The 23,547-nt window shown below is 40.2% G+C and overlaps 1 long non-coding RNA gene across 2 annotated transcripts in view; it reads left to right on the forward strand.

Moving 5' to 3' along the window:
• LOC134508246 (uncharacterized) overlaps window positions 1-14,842 on the forward strand; it is a 37,743-nt gene extending 22,901 nt beyond the window's left edge. Inside the window, exons 2-4 of one of the 2 annotated variants that reach the window (XR_010069021.1) lie at window positions 6,440-6,659; window positions 11,879-12,035; window positions 12,715-14,842. This is a non-coding gene — a long non-coding RNA (uncharacterized LOC134508246). The remainder of the gene's footprint in view (window positions 1-6,439; window positions 6,660-11,878; window positions 12,036-12,714) is intronic. The other variant, XR_010069022.1, reaches the window with a different exon arrangement.
• The last annotated feature ends 8,705 nt before the right edge of the window (window positions 14,843-23,547 follow it).

Genomic DNA, 23,547 nt, shown 5'->3' on the forward strand with positions numbered 1-23,547 from the left:
TGTGAAAGAAAGAGCAATATCCCATTGTGCAAGTTTTTGCTGATCACAAATGCAAGTTCATGAACACCCATCACTGACCACAGTGGCCAAATGGATGATGCCCACATCTTCTGCAATGCTAGACAGTTTAAACACAGCCAACAAACATTTTTCCTCCAGCTGACAGGAACATAAGTGTCATCAACCTAATCCAAATAATGGGGGATGCTATATATTCCCTGCTGTCCCAAATCACATATTTTATCAGAGTAATTATGGATTACTAGGTGACCTAGCTGGATACTCTGTTTCTGGCAGGCAGTGGTGGCACAATGTGATGTTGAGCTAACGGCAAAATGTTCTCCCTTAAGGGATTGACTCGATATCAGTATTTCAAATGCAGTCTGGATAATCACAGCTTGCTGAAACTTCCTTGAAATTCCAAGGACCCATCAGGGAGCTGATCCACCTTGACCAGGTGTAACAGTATGGAGATCAACAAGGCCATGCTTTTGTAACCTGAGACAGACACAGACCATGGGCTCGGCTCAAGTGAAGAAAGAGTGGTCTGGAAGGCACCTGCTTCTGTAAAACATGAGGGCTGTGTCTGTTCTATCAATACACCTAAATACTTGTGCCGGTATGGCCACAAACATCTTAATGTCATAAAGTACTGCCTTGCCTGACACATTTCTTAGTATTCTGGTCTGCTCCTCTGTCTTCTGGGACTTTAACTGATAGCACCACCAAAACAGACTGAGACCGATGCCAAAACCATTCCCAAAGGAGTCCTTTTCTAGCTGCTTTTCACATAGTTATGGCCAGTATCTCTGTGGCATGGCTTGTCTTAACCTGAGATCCTATTCTTGCCAGAACTATCTTCCTCAAGAAATTCTTCCCAGTCCCTGGTGCAATGCTGCGCAACTCTGTTCCCACCAGGAGCACTGGAGGACTCTATGTCTCCTGAGGCGTTCCTACAGAAAGAAAAGGGAAACTTTTTCAGGGCTTCTTGGCACATGCAGAAGCTATGCAATGCAAAAGAATTCTGTGTGACTAAAGAAAGACATCTGCATCTCAAGGTCTCAAGCTGCTTTGATTTCAATGCCTTGTCATCTAGAATTTTTGTACATATACTGTATGTGCAATCTTCCAGAAGGGTAATGAAATCTGCTCACTTTTTGCATTATCTGGGTATGTACTAAGTGAGTCCTCACAGTAGCAGAAGTGTTAGCCAAAATGCAAAGGGTTGCTTTTTTCAAATGATGGGGCAACAAAAAACATGTGGGAGGGTAAGTCCTTGTTATTGCTATTGTTACTACGACAACAACGACGACGACGACAACGACTACTACTACTACTACTATTAATATTAATAATATTATCATTACAGCAACAATTATTATTGTAATAAAAACCATAACAAAAACAATAATAAGACTTTGGAAAATATTTGTTTCTTATTTCCTTTGAAAGGATATTTCCCAGGAAAAGAATGAATTGAAAAGGAAATGTCTCTCAGAATCTATGAACAGGCAGAAAATTACTTTTTGTGATGATAAACCCGTCATAAATTTAACTCTTGCAGACTCAAAACACTTACTCTTTTATATTATGCACACAAATACCATCTATAGAGGTATAATACTTAGGAAATTTTACACACTTACAGACATCTGTGGACTTTAGTGGGGTCACCTTTCCTGTTGAAATGCACTAACACAAAATAATCCTTAAAGGGATTACTTAAAATACCTCACCAGAGCAGGAAGCCCTAAGGGAGAAAATCTAATACCTGATAAAGGATAAGAGAAATGTCACATTATTTTATGGTCATTTTTAAAGAATTCTGTTTAAATTCCAGTAAGCTTTGGGATACATAATCCATTTAGGGCAAACCAGTAAACAAGCACCAGATCCAAAATGATCTAAATTGTTCCAAATGTTTTGTCTGGATGGTGTGGTGGACTGTGGAGAGCCTGTTCTGTGTGGCAGTACACAACACCTCAAAACGGAAGCTGTGGGACAGAGACAAGGGTGGAGCCATCGCAGGGCAAAACCTGGAGAATCTGAAGATGCTTATGAGTTATCTTTAGAAAGGTCCCAGTTAATACATAAATACAGACCTATGTCCACTGCTGTACTAATGAAGGCAACACAAGCACTCCAAGAGCTAGCTTGGACATCCTCATCTCTAAGCATGAAAGAAACAGGAGCACCACAGCTTGCCTCTGCCTCACTCTGACATGGTTATCTCATTTTTATGGAATTCTGTGCTGTGGGTTTGAGCCAAAATATCTGTCATGTAAAAGCCTGTGAGTTGCTGTGGAGTTCCCAGCTACTTCACTGCATTCCCTACAGACTAAGGAGTGGATGGCTTTGGTCCCCAGAGCACTCAGATTTCCCCAAGAATGAAGCACATCTCCACCTTAAGAAGGAACAATCTGGTAAACACTCTGTCTGAGAACCTTTCTTCTCTGGATTTTATGGTATTTTATCTCTGCATCAGGGATGGGGAGAAAGTAGTTCAAAGAAGTTAAGTGCCCTGGCAGAGATTATAAGGCAGATCGGTGCTGGAATGTGGCTGATCACGCACATTCCTGTAAGCTGTTTCAGCCGAAGTCGCTATCTCACAAATCTTTTAAAGATTTAATAAGGTCTTTCAGAAGCCGTCTAAATATTGAAAGTGAAAGAGATGCTGCTGCATATTTTATGAGATATTTTTCAAGTACAGCGATAAAATTTTAAATGCTACTTCATCTTTTTTTTTTTTTCTCTAGAACCACTGCCATAATAATTGTTTTACAACAATCTTAGACTCAGGATCCATTTAATAACATGGGAAAGAGAATATAACATACAAGGGAGGCAGCAACCGAATAGTTTGTTTCTTGCTGGAAATTTCCCAGAAGAGCCATGTGTAGAGGAAAGGGTTTGACCCTTTTTATTTTTGCATGTTAACTACAGTCAGAAATTCAATGGTATATGCTTAAAACATATATATTAGACAATAATATCTGACCGCACACTAAACCTGTTATTTTTACCATTCCATTGTTTCCTGTTCATTCTATAAAGATTGGATCAAACCAAAATATTTTAGCAAAGTGCTCCTACCTTCCTCGGTTGAAAGTAATGGTGAGAGATACACCAAAATAGCAGTTCTTTTTTTTTCAGGGGAAAACCTAATGGAAAGAGTTTTGGAGAATACAAATACCTCTGATTAAGTAATCTCTTTTTCTAACTCCTTTTAATATCAATTATTCCTGCTCTCTTCTTACTTCTTCAGTTTCATTCTGCAAAATAACCTCCCACACTTCCTTAATAGTAAAGACTGAACAAATTGTTTCCATATCCCTTTGTTCTTACTTAGTTTATAACAAACTAAGGATTTGAATGAGACTGTTTGACAGTCTTACATTTGCTATCAACAGGCCTGTGCCATATATTATCCCTTTATTTGTTTTCTAACATTTTCCATAACATAGGAGAGATCCTAAAATGAGTTAATAAGTCAGGGGACCAATCAGCAGTGCTCCTAAAAGGGACAGATTTATTGCAAACAGCAACCGGGTCTGCTTGAAATAGAAATACTTAAGGGCTCAATTTATATTTCAAAACCAAACAATTTCCATTTTATTTTTTACAGATCATTAGGAAAACAGATGTTATGCTTTTAAAAATGAAAGAGAGTGACTGCTATTGAAACAGAAATCATTATGTCCTGGTTTCAACTGAAATAAATTATTTTATTAACAGATTCATGGGCTGGTTGCATTCATCAGTCAGATGAATTGACAACATGAGCTTCTTCTATAATATATAGGTAGTTTTGAAAGTGTGAATGGCCAATGTGAGAAAAAAACACATGGTTAGAGATCTGAAACAAATTTTATTAGTAACTGTGTAAAGAACAACACAGTGAAGTCAGCTAACATAAACTCTTCTTTCTGTTTCCTTGTCAATTTGATTTTTTTAACACAGAAATGTGTTCATAACTGTATAGATCATCTAAATTAGTCTAATTGCAACATAATGGGTTCCAAAATAATAACAGAACCAAAGCAAAAGCACTTCCCTCACACTTCACATTTTATTTAATGGAATCATATTTTGCTTACTGATTAGCCTGATAATATTACTAGTCTTAGTTTTGAACTAAATGTGTTCGCTTGCCAAGGTGTTCATAAAGCAGAGGCTTAGGCACACACAGGTTCTGATTTTGCATCCTATTTTATAACAACAACCGTAACTGAAATTTCAGTTTTTCTGCATGTACTATATAGCCAACCGTAAGCAAAATTCAGTCCCTATATTGTCATCAAATCTGTCTCTCAACAGCTGGATGCACATGGAATGGTTAAAATAAACTCAAAATCTAACACAAATCAGGAGTTATCAAAGGGACCTAAACTTGCTGCTCTGAAGTGCAAACCTATCTCTGCTTAACAACATTTTAGTTATTGCTGAGCAGCGCTTACGCAGCATCAAGGCCTTTTCTGCTCCTCACGCTGCCCCGCCAGTGAGTAGGCACAAGAACTGAGTGATACTGAGCTGTCTACTGGGATTAAACCATGACAGAGAGCACTGATTTAACTACATTGAAATACAGGGGATGTTCTAGAGGTTTTTGAAGCTGATGCCAAAATCTAAAAGCAGTAAAGGGGATAAGTGGCTCATTATAGTCAATTTGATATAGTGTCATTGAAAAGTAATGGAACCGTCTCATAACAAATTTAAGCAAAAGTAGTGCAATTAAGGTCAATTGATATGAATTTATGAACAACTGATCTCATGTGACTCAATTAACTTTGTATCTTTTGTGATGACTAATTTTATAGAAATAATTGTGTCCTATACTTGAGTTTCTGCAGGGTTGTTTGACCTGATTAAATCAAGGAATACGAATAATACAAAACCAGTATAGCACATGTCAAGGGATTGCCCAAGTCAGAGATACCAACCTGTAATAGTAAAAGGAGAATTTTCTCTCATGGTCAGCTCCAGTGAGTCCTTGGAATTATAAGTTTTTGAAGGAAATCTGAAAATATTGTTGCTTTATTCTTTGGCAATTAAAAATTCCAGGGAGTCTTTTAATAATAAAGCAGGCAAGTCTCCAATACAAAGCAATTTCAGCCACTTCGTAATTTGCGTCCATTCAAACAACAGTCATACGTAAAGCCACGTGTACTGATATTAAGACAATAAGTGACATTTACAGAAGAAATATTAAAGGCTAAAATACTATCTAGATGCCCAATTCCTTTGGCCAGGACCCCTTTTATAGAGGAACACTGCTGATCTGTTCAATCCAAAAAAATTTGGTTTTCTTCCTAGTTTGGCTATGATGAGTACCGTCAGTGACGAGGTACTTTGCAGTGCTACCTGGGGACCCAGACCTTTCTAGTGTCATGTTATGAGCACTATGTGAACAGAACGGAGATTTGTGCTCTAATAACAATTTCCAAAAACAGACTTCTTGGCTCTGTCCCATTATTTATCTGTCAGTGGGAGAAAGCATTTTGGGATCTCAGATTCTTATTTCAGCTTAAATAGAAATAAAATACATGTGGGTGGATGTGAAGAATCCGTGATGTGTGAACTGCTTACTAGGAATACACTGATTTATGAGGAAGGGAATACTTTAGTAGCTGTGATTTATTTCCCATTTTAGGTATTTATATGTCTGGTGCAGAAGTTAACTGGATGTACTCATTAAAACCTTTGTTTCAAAAGGGCAGCAGCCTAGGGCTGTGTACCTAGTATTTATGGATCCAGTGACTGCACACACAAATCATGTATCTCTGCTGAATCTAGATTTAATCTGTTTAACATTTTTGTAACTTGCTTGCTCACTCGGATTCAATCCATGCAAAGGACTCTATGCAGAATGTACTGAAGCCTTCTGGATTCATGGTTGCAGAAACTTGTTCACCTATAGCCAAATGTAGGGATGTGTACTATGTGGCAACATCCATGGTAAAACGGTGGGGTTTCTGGATAGTTCAAGGTACCTAAGCCTCCTAAAAGGTTTGGGTATCTTCTGAACTTGGACATTTGTGGGTGCCTGCATTTCTGTTTATGTCTCTCCTGATATGCCAGCTTCTTTGGCCAGACCGGTCATGATGGGAATCTTAGTATCTACCATATGAACTCATCCCCAAAACTGACTTTATGATCACCGGAAAGAAATAGAAACTTCCACTCATTCTCAGGTGCATGTCTAAAATCAAGCACTTGGGTCATTGTTTAGACATTCCCGTTTCTCTCTGCTAACTCTAAGGGACATCGATAAAAATGAAGAGATAAGCCTTGTAGATGGCTGAAGTTAGCAAGGCGAAACCTACACTGGGTGATGATTTCCTAGCAAAGCACAGCCAGCATCCAGATACACTGGAGAGCCACACTCAAAACCCCTGAAGACCCAGGCTGCCTGGTATGTTAAAATATTGGCCTCTTACAGAATGTGATTGTAGCTGCTGAGAAAACAGTAACAGCAAGAAAAGCGTAACTACGGCGTCTGTGACAGCTAAGGAGGACCTGCTGCACTGAAAGAGCTCATGGCGTGCTCAGTTTTAAACAGATGAATAATTAGATTCTTCTTCAGCAATGCACCGAACCACACATTTAGCAGTAACATCTGCATTGGCCAATACACTTTAAGACGATTTGCATGAAGTTAGGTAAGTGGCTTAAGTACTTTGCTTAATCGCGGACACAGGGCAAAGAGACAATTCCCACTTTACATACTGTGCTCCTAATAGCTTTTCTGGTCTCTCTAATGGAGTTCTAATGGCACAAAAGAATTAAATTAAAAAAAAATAATAATAACAAAGCACTTAGGGCTGTAGTATTATATCTTCCCATGATGGAATTCCTGTAAAAGGGCAGCTAATCAGTTTATCTACTTCCAGGAAAAAAAGATCTTTTCAGAACAAAAACAAAACTCAACCCCACAAAAAAAGCAGATGACAATTTTGTCTGGTCACTATGCAGAAGTACGCAAGTAGCTTGCAATTGGACAAAGTAAAGCACTGCCACACCCACTTTTTAAATGGTGGTATGGTGATAGAAGAGATTTTATTAAAAGGCAAGTGAAGCATAAGGAGCTAGTTAAATAGATGACCCTCCTTTGTCTCTTGTCCCGTTACCACTAGGTTAACAATTCGTCATAAGGTGAAGAAGATACATTGACCTTGATGAAGCCCATGGGCAGATTGCCATTGATTGCAACAGTAACTCAGCATAAAGTTGTATCTCATAAATATTTCTAAGCAAAAAATGACAAGAGGATTAATGACAAACTCTATTAGAGACTGAGTAGATTTCTCTCTATCTTACTTATTCCACCTAAATACTAATTTCTGCGATGTATTATTTGTTAGAAAAGAAGGATAACTTTTAACTAACTGAAAAGGTATATTACTATGTTGATTTTATTATAAAGCTGTTATTTTTAACCCTCTTAATATTACCATTGGTATTGACATTGAAGGGGTACCATAAATATTAATTTGTAAGTGAGGTCATAAAAGGTGTGCATGAGCTAAACTGGGTTTTCTCTCAGTGTAAGGAACAGTGAACACTATTAAAACAAGGCAATGACAACACAAATAAAACAAAAACATTGCTCTATATGTGGTACACTCCAACAAGCGTGTGTAAAATAATTTAAAACAAGCCTGAGGACGTTTGTTGAAGTGTAAAGGTGGCTGTGTTCTTCCCGGTTCTTGCCTTAAACATCCAGTTTCAAATTACTTTCAGTGCTGGATCAGTTTTTTCCAGTGACACAGTAAAGCTGGGCAGCAGCCTCCGTACCTCCAGCAGCTCGTCCTCCCGGGCAGCCAGGTCAGCTGCCGGTCAGTGAAGCTTTTCTTATCTTTCCTTTTCCTGCAGTCCCCTGTGCCTGGGCCTGCTGCAGATACTGAGCAGAACTTTGGCCTCATGCCACTACCAGTGAAAGGAAAATACACACGGTATGCTAGTGAGAGGTTAAATAACGGCCAAAGCAAAATCCAGACCCAGGCATTTATTTTTCAAGGCTTTTCATTAGGGCTTATTTTCATGTTCACCATCCAGAAAATAAATCTTTGGAATAACCAAACCACTGTTTCGCTGCTGTAACCCGCCCAGATGTGAGAAGATGTGCGTTTGTTCTTCATTTCTCTTTGATCCAACTTGCTCTTCCCTTTAAAAGCCCACCTTAAGTAACATTAAGTAACTTAAGTAAATTACGTTAAGTAACATGAATGGTTTGTTAACCCTTTTGTGATTGGGCCTCTCATTTGTCACTGCTGCTAGTATTGTATGACGGTGTCCCGTTACAGTTTAACTAGCCTGTATATGGATAGTTTCATTATCAGTGAGGAATATAAAATCGGTGATCCCAGAAGCTGGTTATATTATTGCGCCATGTGTTCACTACCTAATGTATGTTTTTCAGCAAAGCTTTTTTTTTTACCAGTACTATCAATCATCTTCATGGCAAAGACATCTTTGTTGTTGGTCCCCCTGTTATAGTTGCACAGGCACCATAGAGTGTGAAATAGGTTTTTGAGGTGTTTGGGAGCTCCCCGAAGGAGCTATTCTTTCTGTAGTCACTTTATGTCACATCTTAAAACTGTTCAAACTAGAAGCTCCAGTGCTCTGTGTCTCAATGTGAAGCTAACTCATCCCCTTTTATAGTAGCGTAAAGATCTTTCCAGCCTTAAAGAATCTGGTTTGGGTACACAAGAACTAAACGATACTCAGTCCCATGCCTCAAACGAACATTTGTTTTAGAAAGTTTATCTGGAGGTTAGGGGTTGTTTTGAGGCAGTTTCTAAAAGCTGTTCAGGGGTTTCAGTGCTAGAAATAGTCCAGGTGAAGCTGGATTAATGGGCTGAGTGCAGGTGAGACATTCAAAGTGTCAGTGTACCAAAAATCATCATCAGAGCTTTGGTTGTGCATAGAGCAATATGTCTGTACAGGTAATCTGGCTTTCAAGTCTTTTAGATTTAATCTTCAATTCTGGTTTATATTTAAAACATTAACTGAATTTTACTGGTATGCTGGAGGCATTTAATCTTACTCTTTTATCACTGAGAACACATTGCTGGTGATTTAGGGCTTCATTAGCTCCCAAGAATTGCCTTATGTTGATGATGATTATTGGCCATATTCAGACAGCCTAAATTCCACCTTAGCCTCTAAGTCTAGTGTTTCTGACAGCTCCTAATTCAATGCCTTTCATGCCGTGAATTGCTTTGTCAGCCTATGTAGGTGCAATGTAGGCCTTCAAAATATCCCTTTCTTCTTTCAAACCAGAAAGAGAGAGAGAAAAACGTGGTCTGTATAAATACCTGTTTCTCATAATCTGTGCATCCACCGTCAATAATTGTGGCCCTGTAGTGGTACAAAGGATTCACTTGTAGATCTTCAAAGAAGTTTCTCCAAGGGGACCGAGAGGGCTAAGATAGATGAAAGCAGAAGTGAAAAAAAAGGCTTTCTGTTCCAGACCTACAGATTTTACCAAGAAAAAGTGATCAGTTAAATTCTCAGAATCTGTTATGGGGTGGAATGAGTTTCTGCTAATACAGCTCTCCTAAAGCAAAGTTTCTAGGGAATTGTGGCCCATCGTAGCTGAGCAGCAATGTAGAATTGGTTTAGAAGTTGCTACTCAGGGAAGTTTGTGTGCATGATGGGGACAAAGGCAGTATCAGCTACACTGGATGGCTTTTAGTGTGGTGTGGCTCACAGAGATGTTGTCCGTTCCTGGAAACAGAAACAGAATTTCACAGTGATACCAAGATAGGTGGAAATTAAAAGATTTCAATTATGTTAGGCAGCATGATACAGGCAGGATTTCAGTTTCCCGGATCATTTGAATAGCACTATGTAAAGTAAATTCAGTTGCAAACAAAATTTATTAGCAGTACTGAAAATCACAGGGCAGCCCCTTATTCATAATTTTCTAAGATTTTTTTAGATGAGCTTGTGTTAGTAGTGAGTGAGTTAGTGAGTGAGTGAGTGAGTTAGTTAGTTAGTTAGTGGGTTTTTGTTTGGTGGGTGTTTTTTTTAAAGAAAATTTCATCTTGCCCAGATAAGTTTGGAAAAAACCACAAGGAGGCAGGCTGCTAGATGTCAAATGAAGAGAAGCAGAAGGTATCTGAGTCATCTACCAGAGTTTGTCCTTAGATAACCTCCAAAATGCCTCTAGTTTGCTAAGGAAAGGACCAAGAAGATGTGATTGCTCAGGCAGCAGAAGGTATTTTAAATCCCAAACAAAATATTCGTAACTTCTATGAAAAAGTCTGAAAAATGAAAATAGGATATTTTAATTGAAAAATGGCTTTGTTCATTTATGATCTGGTTGTAAAATTAGATATACACTGTCAAAACTTCACTCAAGGGAAGAACATCACCAGCTTCATTACAAGAGCTCTTCCACCACTCTTTTTTCCCTTAATTTCTTAGTAGGAAATAAAACCCCTAGAAATATATGAACTGTCACATCAAGTTGCAGTATGGGGTAGGGGCAGCAAGTTGTGCTGTGTAGGAGACTCATGTTCAGAAATGACACTGAAAGCTTCAGAACTTTGCTTTGAAGGACATAGCATGGCATATGCAGTGGACCATAGACTTGGACCTTCCCTGGGTGTGTGCTTGACCATCCTTCCACCTTCTTCCCATGACCTGGTTTAATTGCCAAGGGAAACCAGGTGGAACTGGAGCTACATAACTTCTTGGGGCTTCCTTCTTTCTCAAGCCAGCTAGGGTACACTGTAGGAAGAAGGGCAGCAAATTATGTTCCTCTTACTTCATGGGAAATAGTCTAGGTGAATTTGTGCTAGAAGGAACGCTTCCGGCTAATCTCTTGTAGACTATGGAAGATGATAGAAAAGACAGGATTTTGACTCAAGAACATGCCAGATCACCGAGAAAATACAATTTAGCAGGTACCTGGAAAGAAATAAGGATTTTATGGTAAATGTTTCTTGTTTCTGCTTCTTTTTTGTGGCCAGATTACAGAACTTCGTTTTCTGCTAACTACATTCAGTATAAGTGCCTAATTGAAGACCTGGCACTGTAACAAATCTGAGAAATTGAGAAGAATGCACATTTCTTTCTTTTACATCTAGTGAAGGAAGAAACAAAAAGGCAAAGACGAAAGTGTAAAAAATGTGGGGGAACATAAAACAAGTTTTAAATAAAAGTAGATTCTGACTTCTAAATCTATGAAGGGAGAAGAATTTCATTCAACAGGTACCTCTGTATGTCCAACTTTATTATACCAGCATGTTTTAAACCAAAACTAATTGATCCAGAAATGAAAGTTTCCAGAGTAAAATATCACTTTTAAAAGGATTTTAATTTGTCCAGTAAGCAGAAGTAATGACTAGTTTAGAGCCTGGGAGCCATGTCCGTTGCCAAAGCACTGTGGATAGGACTTGCATGTAAAAGGTATTTTTCATAGGTACTATTTCCACTGTCGGCAAACTCCTTTCTCTTTGAATTCCCCTGTTTGACACTGATCAAACAAAGTGTAATTCAGAAGTCAACGTGTACAGTAAAAAGGGATCTAATTAATGAAGAGATGGCAAAAGGAACTACTGGGGCTGTACATGCTTAAATAAGTAACTTCTAGTGTACACTTAATGCTGAGTGTGTACCAAAGGATTCTTAATGCCTGCTTCTGTCCAAGTATGAGTAATTTCAACCACAGTATGTCAAGGGCCCACTCTTTTCCTGTGAATTACAGGGTGTAATATAGCATGCTATTCCCTCTTGCTGTCTGCTTGCAATTACCTTTAATTGTTTGGGATCACTGAAGTAATAAATTTAATGTGAATCACAGTTGCTCATTTGTTATACTGCAGTGGGATAAACTAGCCCAAATGAAGACCTCTTTTTTTCTGGACAGGCAAGGAAAGCACAGACTTAAAATCCACTGAGGTTGGAGGGAGGCTGTCCATTGATTCCAGCATGTGCTGAATTAAAAAAACCTGTGGAAGTTATGCACTCAACTTGGGAGCTTTTGCAAATCTCACTAGGCATCTGCCTGCACCTTTAAATGTCAGGTACTGTTCTAAATGTGGTCGTCAGTGAACTCCCCAAGATAACATCAGGAAGAAAGACATAGGGTACCAAATCTCAGCTCCCTTGTATTGCAGGCTAGCGCTTTAACAACCTCTTCTCCTTTAATACATACAGATTTGCAGTACGTGTGTAGTGACATGGCCATGAATTTAAGATATTTTTAAAAAAACCTGATTTAAGCAGTCCTCACTGTTGCTGGACGTGAGGTATGTTAGAGTTTTTTGGTGATCAAAGAGTCATGATATCATGTAATTTTTCAGACACAGAAGGTTTGCATTGCCTTGGTAACAGGTAGCTCTAGATAGCTTTCAGCCAATTAAATGAATTCTTAATTTACAGTTGGTTTCCATTGTTAGGTTGCTGCCAATAGCATGATTTAAAATCTGCTTTGTGACTACACAGCTGAATTTGAAAATAGTTGATATCACTTAAAATAAGTCTGCAAAAGGACACCCTATGTATGCCTCTGATTAAATAATTTGAGATGATTTTCCCTTTGGTTTTAATCAGCACAGTACGAAATCTTTTGCTGGGTGGTGAGAAGGAAAGAGATGCTGCTGAATATTCCATAGAAAAGCTATATGTGCTATGCCTGGAATGCAAGTTTCTTTGGGGATATATTAGGAGGGATCTTGCTAATGTTTTCTTTTTGAATTTCAGCAGTAAAAGAAAATGCCATACCTGCTAGATCTGCATAACTCCGTAGGAAAGAAGAAATAGCCAGCAGCTAACATGCAACAAAAGAGCAAACACGAGGCTGGCTAGTTTGTCCCCAGTCGGCTTTGCGCTGTCGAAATGATCCTGAGCATCCAGGCAACACACATACCCAGAAGCCTTCGGTAATAGATAAGGGAACAAACAAGCTGTGCGCTCAGCTCTGGAGATTAATGAACTGATATAGTGGCTGCTCTGCTGTGAACAGGAGATGTTTGCTCCATGTACAGGTGCGGGGCTGTGGAAGTTGAGCTGTTGTAAACCAACCTTGGCTAGCTAATTTAGTTAAATTAGTTTCCCTACTGTCATACTCTTATCAGTGGGGTGCTGTATGTCAATCCCATTGAGCACCTTTCTACCCAAAATGATCTGCTGCGGGGAGCCCTGGAAGTGTTCGAGGCCAGGCTGGATGGGGCTTTGAGCAGCCTGGTCTCATGGGAAGTGTCCCTGCCCATGGCAGGGGGTTTGGAACTAGATGATCTTTAAGGTCCCTTCCAACCCAAACCATTCTGTGATTCTAAATGTGCGCAGCCCCTCGTGGTAAGATGTCGTGGGTAACCAGGGGTGCTAGGAAAGCAGTGGGTGTACAAACCATGCATAGGAATGCAATGCTCCACACTGCCTGTTCTGGGAGGATGGTTGCCCCAAAGTTGGTAATGCTGAGAAGAAAGCAACAACGATGAAGTTTGCCTAAAATGACCATTTGCAGGATTAAACAGGACACCTGGGACATTTTTGAGAAAAGGAGGCAGGCTGCATTGCGACAGAAACATGAACATTTGTAACAAGGGGGTCAGACCTCGCTGTGAGAGGCGGTACCAAATCACCAGTCAAATCGAAATCAGGTTTGGCATTGCCATAAGTCACCCCAGCAGCACCGTGACTTGTGTCTGCACCTGATGGAGCACTCCCCGTGTCAGAGGCTGTGAGTGTCCTGCACCCAGCTACCGGACTGATGGTTTGGGGTGCAGCAGGTAGAGACCCGCACTTAGAGTATGCATATGTGGCCTTGTGGGATGTTTTCTTGATTGAGTGAGGATAAGTGGGTTGCAGGGAGCAACTTGGGCACGTATAATGCTTGAGCACCCATGCTCACAGAAAAGGGCATGGGTACCCATAACCACGTCTTGTGAGGGATGGTGGGGACTGCCAAGGGTGCTTAACTCTGTGCATACATGTGAGGGGGGGACATGAGGTTTTATAAGTTTCTGAGATTAATTCTAGGAGGTTGTTTAGAAAATTTAAGGTGTTTACTGACATTATTGAAGCGTTCAGTGTTGTGGTTTATCTGTTGTACTGCTGATACTGATCTTGAATGTATAGATTACTCACTGCTGATTATTTTTGTGTTATCAATAAGTAAAAATTGTTTCATCAAATCATGTGAGTGGAACAGGTTTTTCCCTATGACAACTCACCTTCTAAATATGAGGATTCACAAATAAAATATAAATAAAAATAGAAAATAGAAATTGGTAAGATACATACAAGCTGAATTCCATGGAAAACACCACTAACACCATGCAGTTAACAAAATTGCACAAGAACAAGGGAAAAAAACCAAGGAGGAAACCAGGGCATTCTGTAAAACAATGATAGAAAATCACAATCTTATTTCATATTTATGACAAACATAAATGGGTAATACATTAAAGTCCAGTCCTAAACTTGGAACACAGATCTCTCTCCCATGCTCACAAAAATATCTGAACTATTAACTAGTGAAAAAAGATAAACCAGAACGGATTCCTAGCTTTAAATGAGTAATTTCTGTGTGAATAAGACTATAGACCCCATACTATAAACGTTGTACAATCTGGTTTGCACAACTTTACAACTTATGTGTATCTTCAAAATATTTTCTTGGCATTCAAAGAACTTTCTCAGATTTGTTTTAAAAATAATTCTGGTTCCTCTCTGATAAAGTAATTAGGGAAAACTTAAATTTTGTTAGATCTACCTCAGATTAAATTATCACAGCTCCTTACTAAATTAATTATTTATGTACTGTACCTTGTAAATGTATTAAATTAGAAGGCAGTGTATGAGAGAACCTATTACATTTTTTTCTGAAATGTGATTTTGGATATGCTGTAACTATTTTATTGTGTTAATTACAATAAAATATACATTGTTTTCTTTAAAAAATGCTTTGTGAGCTGAAGCACTTGAAATGGTCATAAAACACGAAGGATTAAGAGCAGTTCTACCTTTGTTCATGTGAGATCTTATTTCCTAGCACAGAGATACACCTTATATCACCCATATTGCTTAAATATTGGCCTTAGGAAGCTCTATTGCTCTTTATGATTTAGAATTAATTGCCTTAGATCCAGGGGCCAGACTTTGAGAGATATTTAGGTACTAGAGTTGGTTTCACATCCAGTGGGGTTCATAAAGTGCTTAATTGTTTTATTTTCCTAAGTTTTCTGTGTATTCTTTAAAAGTCCTAATGGATACTTCTCTGCAGCCTTAATGATGTAGGTATTAATAAGTATATTAGAAAGTTTAAGTACTTTTTCTGCAATGTATATCCACGGTTTAACTTCATTTGGCCCTATTCAACTATGTATGCTATAGACTTCTACAAAACAATAAAGGAAGAAATATTTTGGATAACTGAAGTCCTAGAATAGGAAGGAATAAGTAACTACTTATGTTATCTTAAAATAGACAAATCCATAACATGACAATCACATTTTTGTTTTTTAATTTATACACTTCTGCGCACAACTCAGAAATATGTACATGCTGCTGTCCCAATTTGGCAAAGCACTTCAGCACATGTTTAACCTTCAGGGCGCTCTTTGAGAGCTAAGTGCATGCATTAATAATTGGATTAGAGGATAATGCCTTTAGAAGTAAACTTAAAGCATAATCAGCTGAATCAGGAATTAAAGCCAGACCAACTTTTAATGATTAGATAGCAGCTCTACTCTCCTAAATCTTTCCCAAGGGCTGCCCCTGTAAAGTTGCTCAGGACAAAAGCACTTAATCAACATCTCTGTGGTGGGCCACTGAAATGCTTCCAAGGGACTTTGAGCATATCTACATCAAAGTTGGGATGGCACATCCTTGGCTTTGTCATTTACCTCTTATGACATACCTGTCAAAGTGCTTATAGCTTGTGTCTTCCCTTCAACTTGTCGTCAGTACTCAGACAAATGACCCAGCCTGGGACACTGCCTGAGATACACTATGTTTAGACTGATAAGAAAGGCTTGAGCGAAGGAAAGATAAGGCTAGGGGACCTCGGTGTTCCCTAGAGGCTGTTTTATCATCAAATCTGGCAAGCCACAGGCACTATCTACTTCTTTGGAGTGTATGACAGAGGAAGAGTCTCCTTACTCCTCAAGGAGACTGCCAGACCTGGGCTTACTGGCAATTCCTGCCATCATCTCCCTGCTGAGCAACCTCTTTCTTAGAGGACTTACAAGTAGGTCAGGCCTGGAATAAATACTGCTCAAAAGCGCTCAGTACCAGCTGGCTAGAAATGAGTTCCTTGGGGCTTTTGTGTCCTTTTGTGTCCTTTTGTGTTTGAAGAGGAGTAAAGCGATGGACCTCACAAGGACTTTCCCCAAGGCACTGAAAGAGGGGACAAGGCAAGTGCCACACATATTACCCATATCATTTGGCCAGCTGCGTGGGAATAAGGTGCCAAGCGAGAGAGCAAGGGCAAAGCCAATGGATCCCAAGGGAGATCAAGCTTGTGAGTGAGGCACCGGGGCTGAATCAGATGCTTTTCTAGCACACTGGGCTTGCTCCTGAGGCAGGACAGAAAGCGAGAGGTGACTTGAGGGCATTGCTGGAGAAGCCGTGAGAGCCTAGACCACTTACAGCCATCCTGCATTTCATCTCATCTAATTTTCCATGTGTGTTTATGGTAACAAATTACTAAAGAACCTGCACGGACAAGACCTGCTGGAAGGGACTACACTTCTGGGACGCGACTTGCCGGGACTGATGTTTTGTCATCAGTATTAAGATGACACCTGGAGAGTGCAGCACCTCAGAAGTGTTCCTTTGCTTTTCACAGATGAATAGGAAAAATTTACAGACTTTCAGTCCTTACACACTAATTCATTTAGCATTCATTGACATTGTCGCTTTAGACCTGTTGTCAGCCACAAGTTGTGGTCTGTAGGGATTAATTCTGTATAGAAGAGGGAGCGTCTGGAGAAGTATTGCGTGCAGCTCTGCAGTTTTACAGAGGAGACATGCAGTTCTGCATCCTGCTGTGTTCAGACAAAACAAAACTGTTTACATGCTTACACTTTCAAGGCTTTGCCGACAATTTGGTTCAAAAGCTTTCCCTCTCTTATTTTGCTTGTTGTGAGTGCAGCCCAGGCTTTCTTTTTGCCTCGCTGCTGTCTCCGTTAGCCCTCGCACTGACTGGTGCATACAGGGAAATCTCTCTACTCATAAATACCCTTCATGGGTCTCTAGATTGGATTTTGGCTGTTATTGTGTCAGCTCGCTAGAGCAGGTTCAGCCCCCTGTGAAAAGTTTTATGGTAGGAGCAAAGTGGATTTCAAAAGGAGGAAAGCAAGCAGGTGGGTTAGGAGAAGGAAGGGGATGGTCTGACACCTACAGCCACCCTACACTGATGCTTATTTGTCCTGTTTTGAACTGCCCCTGAAGCTGCTTGGTTCCAGAAAAGGAACTTTTTTTTTTTTTTGCTTGTAACAGTCAAAAGTAAAATTGGCTGTTACGCTTACCGCTTACAGTGCTGTTTATCTCAAACTGTAAAGCTACCTCATATTCTATAAACACATTTCTTCATCTTTGTTTTTTCTTTTCCTCTCATTTCTGTTAATCAACCGCTCCTTATGTAACACAGGCTGTAATGAAAATACATGACACAGGCTGCTGTGAGCAACAGATCATGAACCCTTTGGACCACTCATCTTGCACTTGCCAGCCAAGAAGCATTTTGCTTGAATAATGCGCATTGTGTTCGTTCTCCCTTCAATTAGAGTAACCAGGTAAGGTAATTGGGCACCTAGCAAATGTGGCAGCTGCAGGCAGTAATCATAGCTCCAGCACCTGCTCCCATGGCAACGGATGTGTTTACATTCACAAAAGTACACAACATTTTCTTCCTTCTACACAGTAGAGAAAAGAAAGGTTTTAGAGCTACAATGAAATAGAGGGATTTACAAGGATAAATGTTTAAGCAAGTGGTTGGGAGAAACAGTGTTTGTTCTTCAGAGTGAAAACTTAGAGGATAATGGGTTGTTATCAGACAACAATTAAGCATCTTCACCTCCTGAACGCAGCGTGCAGTAGGCAGCCCCCAGAAGCAGATCTCATCCCCTTTAAACTAAACTGACCAAGAGAAAGAGGAGGCAGGAGGGATTCCAGAAGTTAGTGATCCAACACTGTTTCTGCAGATGTGGCACCAGTGCGGCTTCAGAGGCACCATGTTTATAGAATGTATTGCAATGGGTGTTTTTTTTAGATGTTACAAAGTATTCCTTCAAAGATACCCCAGAAAAAATGTCATCACTACCAGCTTTCCCTGAGGGGTTGTATTGGGGTTGAGATATGTCTGCTGCATCTACTCATGCATCGGCAGGTGGCAGAGAGAGGGATGGGTGGAAGTTTAGGGCCTGAGCTCTGTGTGTACAGGGAAATTACAGGACCTTTTGCCTTTCCTTGACTTTCCAAGAACTCGGCATCCACTGCTTGTCCTGGGGTAGATCCAAGGCAGCTTTTTCCTACCCACACAAACTCTAAATTTAAACACAAGAGTGACCTGACCATGCTGGGAACTTAGGGCAAAGGTATATCTGATCATGTGGGTGGGTTAGGAAAAACAAGTACAAAACACGCACGGCTGAAATTGCAGGAAAACAGCTTAAATGTAGCAGAGTTGACCTTGCTGAAATTCTCAGGTGGAAAACGTGGGCATAAGAAAGCCTTAAGCTCAAGAGAGAGTTCTGTTGCTCTGAATGAGCGTCATGAAAACATAAATAAGCATTAAGGAATAGCACTCCTGTATTTATCAGACTTCTCTTCATTCTGGGAGATGTTGATCCTAATGAATGCTTGTTCCTCTGGACTGTGGCTCTTGGTTGACTCAGAACAGATTCCACTCATTAGAGCAGCACACCTTGAACAAATAATTTATAAACACTTCCTCATCCACAAACGTCTGGCCTGATGAAATAAGCAGTTAAGACACTTCCGACGTTCTGTAACGAGCTGTGAATCCTCAAAGGAAAAATTGAAGCAGTGCAGCTTAAGTTGAATACATCTTCTCCTCATTACCATGCACTGCTCAAGCTTGGAGAATTATGCATTTGACAGTTGGACTAAATTTGGCAGTTCTGAAGCAGGACAGGTGACTGAACTAAAGCTCATGGTCTGTTTATGGCTCTGGGTTACCCCAAAGCCATAAAAGATGCAGACCTTTTAGGATTTCAAAATTCGGCATCCTCACCTGATAAAGGAGGAAGAAATTATATGCCCTCTCCATCTGTCTACCTGGTAGCAGGATTATGAGGGAAGATGCTAAAATATTTCAGTTTAAGACTGTGATTTATGATATAAGCCCTGCTATTGCAATGAGATCCTCTCTATGCGTATGCAAATTCACTTACGCCAGTGAATCTGTGTGGGGGCATTGGGCTCTGTCTGCAGAGATTTCATTGCCAGACTGTTTTAAATTTTCTGATGTGTTTCTTCAGATAAGAAGTTTCATTATGACCAAACAGATGGAGTACTTCAGTAGGATTAAGCACATCAGGGTTTTACCCTACAGAAATTACCCCTGGTTCTGCCACTGGTCTTCTAGGTGACCTAGTGCAACCTTTTTTGCTTCTCTGCCTCTTTCTCAGTTTCCCCATGTGTGAAACACTACCAGCCTAGTTAGTAGTGTTTAAGAAAACCATGTGCACTGTAAGTGTGTTTGACTTTTTGCCCAAATCATCTGTAATTTTGAGATTATCATGATAAAAATTGAGCTCATTTTTAGATTTCATTTAAGCTATCAAAGGTGCTTTGCTGCAACCCTTTAGAAGAGCTGTGACAGCCTTGGCTTAGTGATTGCTCATAAAACGTCAGTTAAATAGAAGCAACATTAAATGAAAATTTTAGGTGTGCTACCCCATGTAAAGGTAATAGAAGATGTTAATATCTCTATCAAAAGATTTCCTTTATGTTTTAATCACTCTGTAAAAAGATTATTCTGGTGCAGTTTTTTTAAAAGGAACATTCACTGTGAGCAGACTCAGTTATTTCTGCTACCCTATTTCAGTGCAGTCTCAGTGGGAATAATGTCACTGCACAAAAAGGTACGAAAGTGTTTTATGATATTAAGGGGGTCCGAATCTGTTGCCTTACTTAGGCAAAGACAAGATGGGCCAAAAACATTTTCTTATTATTCCCTGATACATGGTGGACATTAGAGTAATCTGAAAAAAGGCCCTGGAAACTACATGCTAACAGAATATTTTGCTCCATCGAAATGTAAATATTTTGCAGATGGTATGGCTTTACCAGTTTCATTTTGGAAGAGAAAAATTGTGATAATTTTAAAAAGTCTTCCAACGTTTTCTAGATAGAATTTCTGTATAATTTCCTTATAAGTTATTTTCCAAAGAAAAGTATTCTAAAGAAAATAATCAAAGTTTAAAAAGCTCAACAATGGAACAAGTTGCTTGACAATGCATTTTCTTGTTTTGTATTTTGGTTTTGAATCAGTAGTGTGTCACATTTTAAAATGTTCTCTGAAAAAAAATCTTCTGCCCAAATGATTTATGGCTTATTCTTCAATTTGTTGGCCACTTAAGTAGTGTAATACAGATTGCAGAAAGAAAGGATAGTGGCTTTTTGGTATCCATTTAGAGAAGATTTTTACATAAACTACCAAAATCTGAAAGAAGTTTTTTGGAAGCAATCAGTCCTGTAAGTGGTTTGAGAAGATGATCTTTGTGTACCTGTATTTGAAGAAACAGTCTCTGTCAGACTGTTGTGCAAGTTACTGCTGAAACACACTGAACAACACACACTGAAGCTTCCACAAGACGATCAAATGAAGCATGAAGCAGATCAGCGAAAAAATTTTTTCTAGTGCAGCTCTTCTGTCGGAACTTACTTCATTCATTGAAATTCACACTGGATTTTTGTGACTTTTCAGGATCTCCTTTTTCATGATATGTATAATTTGTAAATCTGTGTCAACATAGAGCACCACTGTGGGAGGGGAACCCCAGAAGAAAAATCAAAAGTATAAACCCAGTAACACTTGCACAAGCGTCTTGCCAACTGTATGAACCCGGTCTTTTTCCTTCCAGCCTGAGTTCATTTGCTCTAACCATATTGAATCAAACAGGGCATTTGTGTCATTCATGAGTCAGATTACCAGTACAGACTGCTCTGTGATTGATGTATACCTAATCATGTCGTAATTGAATCATGCATCAATACCCTGTGATACCAGCGCTCAGGATAATCCCAGTCAACATCATTCTAATCATTTAAGTGACAGAAGTTTAGCTACTAAGAAAGCAATACAATTCCACTATTGTGATGCTGTTCAGTGTTCTCATGGACAAGTTTGTGCTTTAAATAGAGCAGGGAAGGGGCAGAAGCTCTGACCCTGGCCGGCACTTGGGTAAGGGCACTGGCCTGAAGCCCCGGCCTGGCCATGGGGCCAGTAGCTGGGGAAGGTGGTGGGACCAGCTGAACCCTCCTTCCTGCAGAGAGCACCCTTGGATGCAGAAATCCCCTCCTGGCCCCGAAGTGCTAAGGAAGGTGAAAGGATGGGTTTATTTAAGGTAAAGAGGAAAAAAAAATAAAAATAATTCTTTCCCCTTCCTGCAGAAGCTACAGCCTGAGCATTTATTTATGCTTGTGTGAGATTCAAAGGTCTTATCAATAGTTTAGCAATATTACTGTAGGCAGGCTAATGGGATCCAAGTTTAATTAAGGACTGTATTTAATTTGGTTTATTTATTGCCACTTCAAAAAAAACCAGAACAAAACACCTAAACCAGCCATCCATCAAACATGTGCCTATTGAAAGTGGCATTTGCCCTATGTCTGGAAAAGACCAAGGACTTTGCAATCCCGAACTGTGGCTTTCTGAGTTACTGCTAGAAATGACCTTTCCGAAGCCTTGTATCTCTGTTGCATCCTGAAGTTTGCTTCCTTTTCTTGAAAGGTTGTTCCACCTCAGGATAAATCAGTGTACATCTCCGTTATGGTCATAAACCTGTGGGCCTATTTCATAGCTCCCCTTTTGAACTTTTCCTATAAGGTTGCACTGGAACTGTGTACGGTAAGACCTCCATAGGGCTCAGGAGACCAGAAGTAAGCAGAAGATGTTTAGAGAAACAGGGAGAGGCGGACAGGGGATAGCAGCTGTATTGGGTGGCTTCGTCTCTGTTGAAGGACCTCAGCAGACCCCAGGATGCAGCTGGTTGCTCTGCCATAGCCCCCATCTACACTGCCTGAGGACCTCCAGCAGCAACAACCTCTCAGGGCACTGCTAGTAAAGTGTTTTTGTCACTCATCCAGCTACTGGGGATTTGTTACTGGGAATCTACTCTTTGTCATGGCTCCGAACCATGAGGTAAGGCAGTATTGTCACAGCTCATAACTTTCCCAGTAAGTGTTCCAAACTGGTGGGTGGAGGAGAAGAAGGAGGGATGACTGCACAGCCACCGAGGGGTGATTGTGCTTGGTAGCAGCTGAGTGACAGGACACACAAGTGCACTGTGAGCATCCAGCTTTGAGGAGCTCCATCACTCAGCAGATTTGGGCATGGAGTCAGGCTGCTGGCTCCTGAGGGCTAGGACACAAAGCTGCATATTTTCCTGCCTTTTACTGTGCAGGGGGCTCAGACAGCTTCTTGCTTATCAACACGTAGCTTGGCCTCTGGTTATGATCGTGCATGTAGCAAGGGTGCAGCATGAGTACCCTTTCTGATGGGGTAGTTAGGTCAAAGAAGCTGGGCGTGCTCTACTGACGAGTTCCTGAAGAGTCTTGTCATATACTGGGCTGCAGAATGTTGGAATAAGGGTTTGAGGTGCACCTTCCATTACATTGCTTTATGGAGTATCTGCTAGTGGAGCTGGGTGACTGATACTCACCCCAGCGAGGACATGACCCCCTCTGGAGCCATCAGGGGCACGCTGGATCAAGGTAGTAATGGTTCCAGGAGGTGTTGGTGTTGCTGTAGGTGGAGCAGGTAGTATTAGCTTACTTTCAGCTGTTTTAGAGAAAAGTTGCGAATGTATGTACACCCTTTCTTGGCATCTGCAGCAGGTTAAGTGCGCATTATCTGCGAGGGGAGTTCAAACTGCTGTCTCCATAAAGAATCAACAAATGGTTTCTGCAGAGAAGTCCTATTCACAGTCCCATATACAATATTCCTAAACTCATGGGTCTCCTCTGCAGCTCAGTTAATATCTGGAACCTGCATTCTGAGGGAAAGTCACTCCACGGGGTAGAGTCAATGTCATTGTCATGCACAGGGGGACCAGTAAGAGCAATTGAGGTTAATTAAGCACCCCAGCACTATAGTCTCTACTTCAGACCGCATGGTAGAAATATTAGAAAGAGACTGAGATAGTGTCTTGAGCACAGAAAGGGAATGACTCAGCTTTCCAGAGGAGCTAAAAATCTCCAGAAATGTGGCAAAAGATCTGTAGGCCATAGGTGCTAGGATGAAGTTTCATTTCTAACAACATGGTAGTGAATGACTTTCAGTCAACTTGGATCAGCGGAGGACAGAATGTTTAATACAGGCATTTGAGGAATTCTGAACCT

This window comes from Chroicocephalus ridibundus, chromosome 1 (assembly GCF_963924245.1).
Source record: "Chroicocephalus ridibundus chromosome 1, bChrRid1.1, whole genome shotgun sequence".
In the NCBI taxonomy this organism is placed as follows: Eukaryota; Metazoa; Chordata; class Aves; order Charadriiformes; family Laridae; genus Chroicocephalus; species Chroicocephalus ridibundus.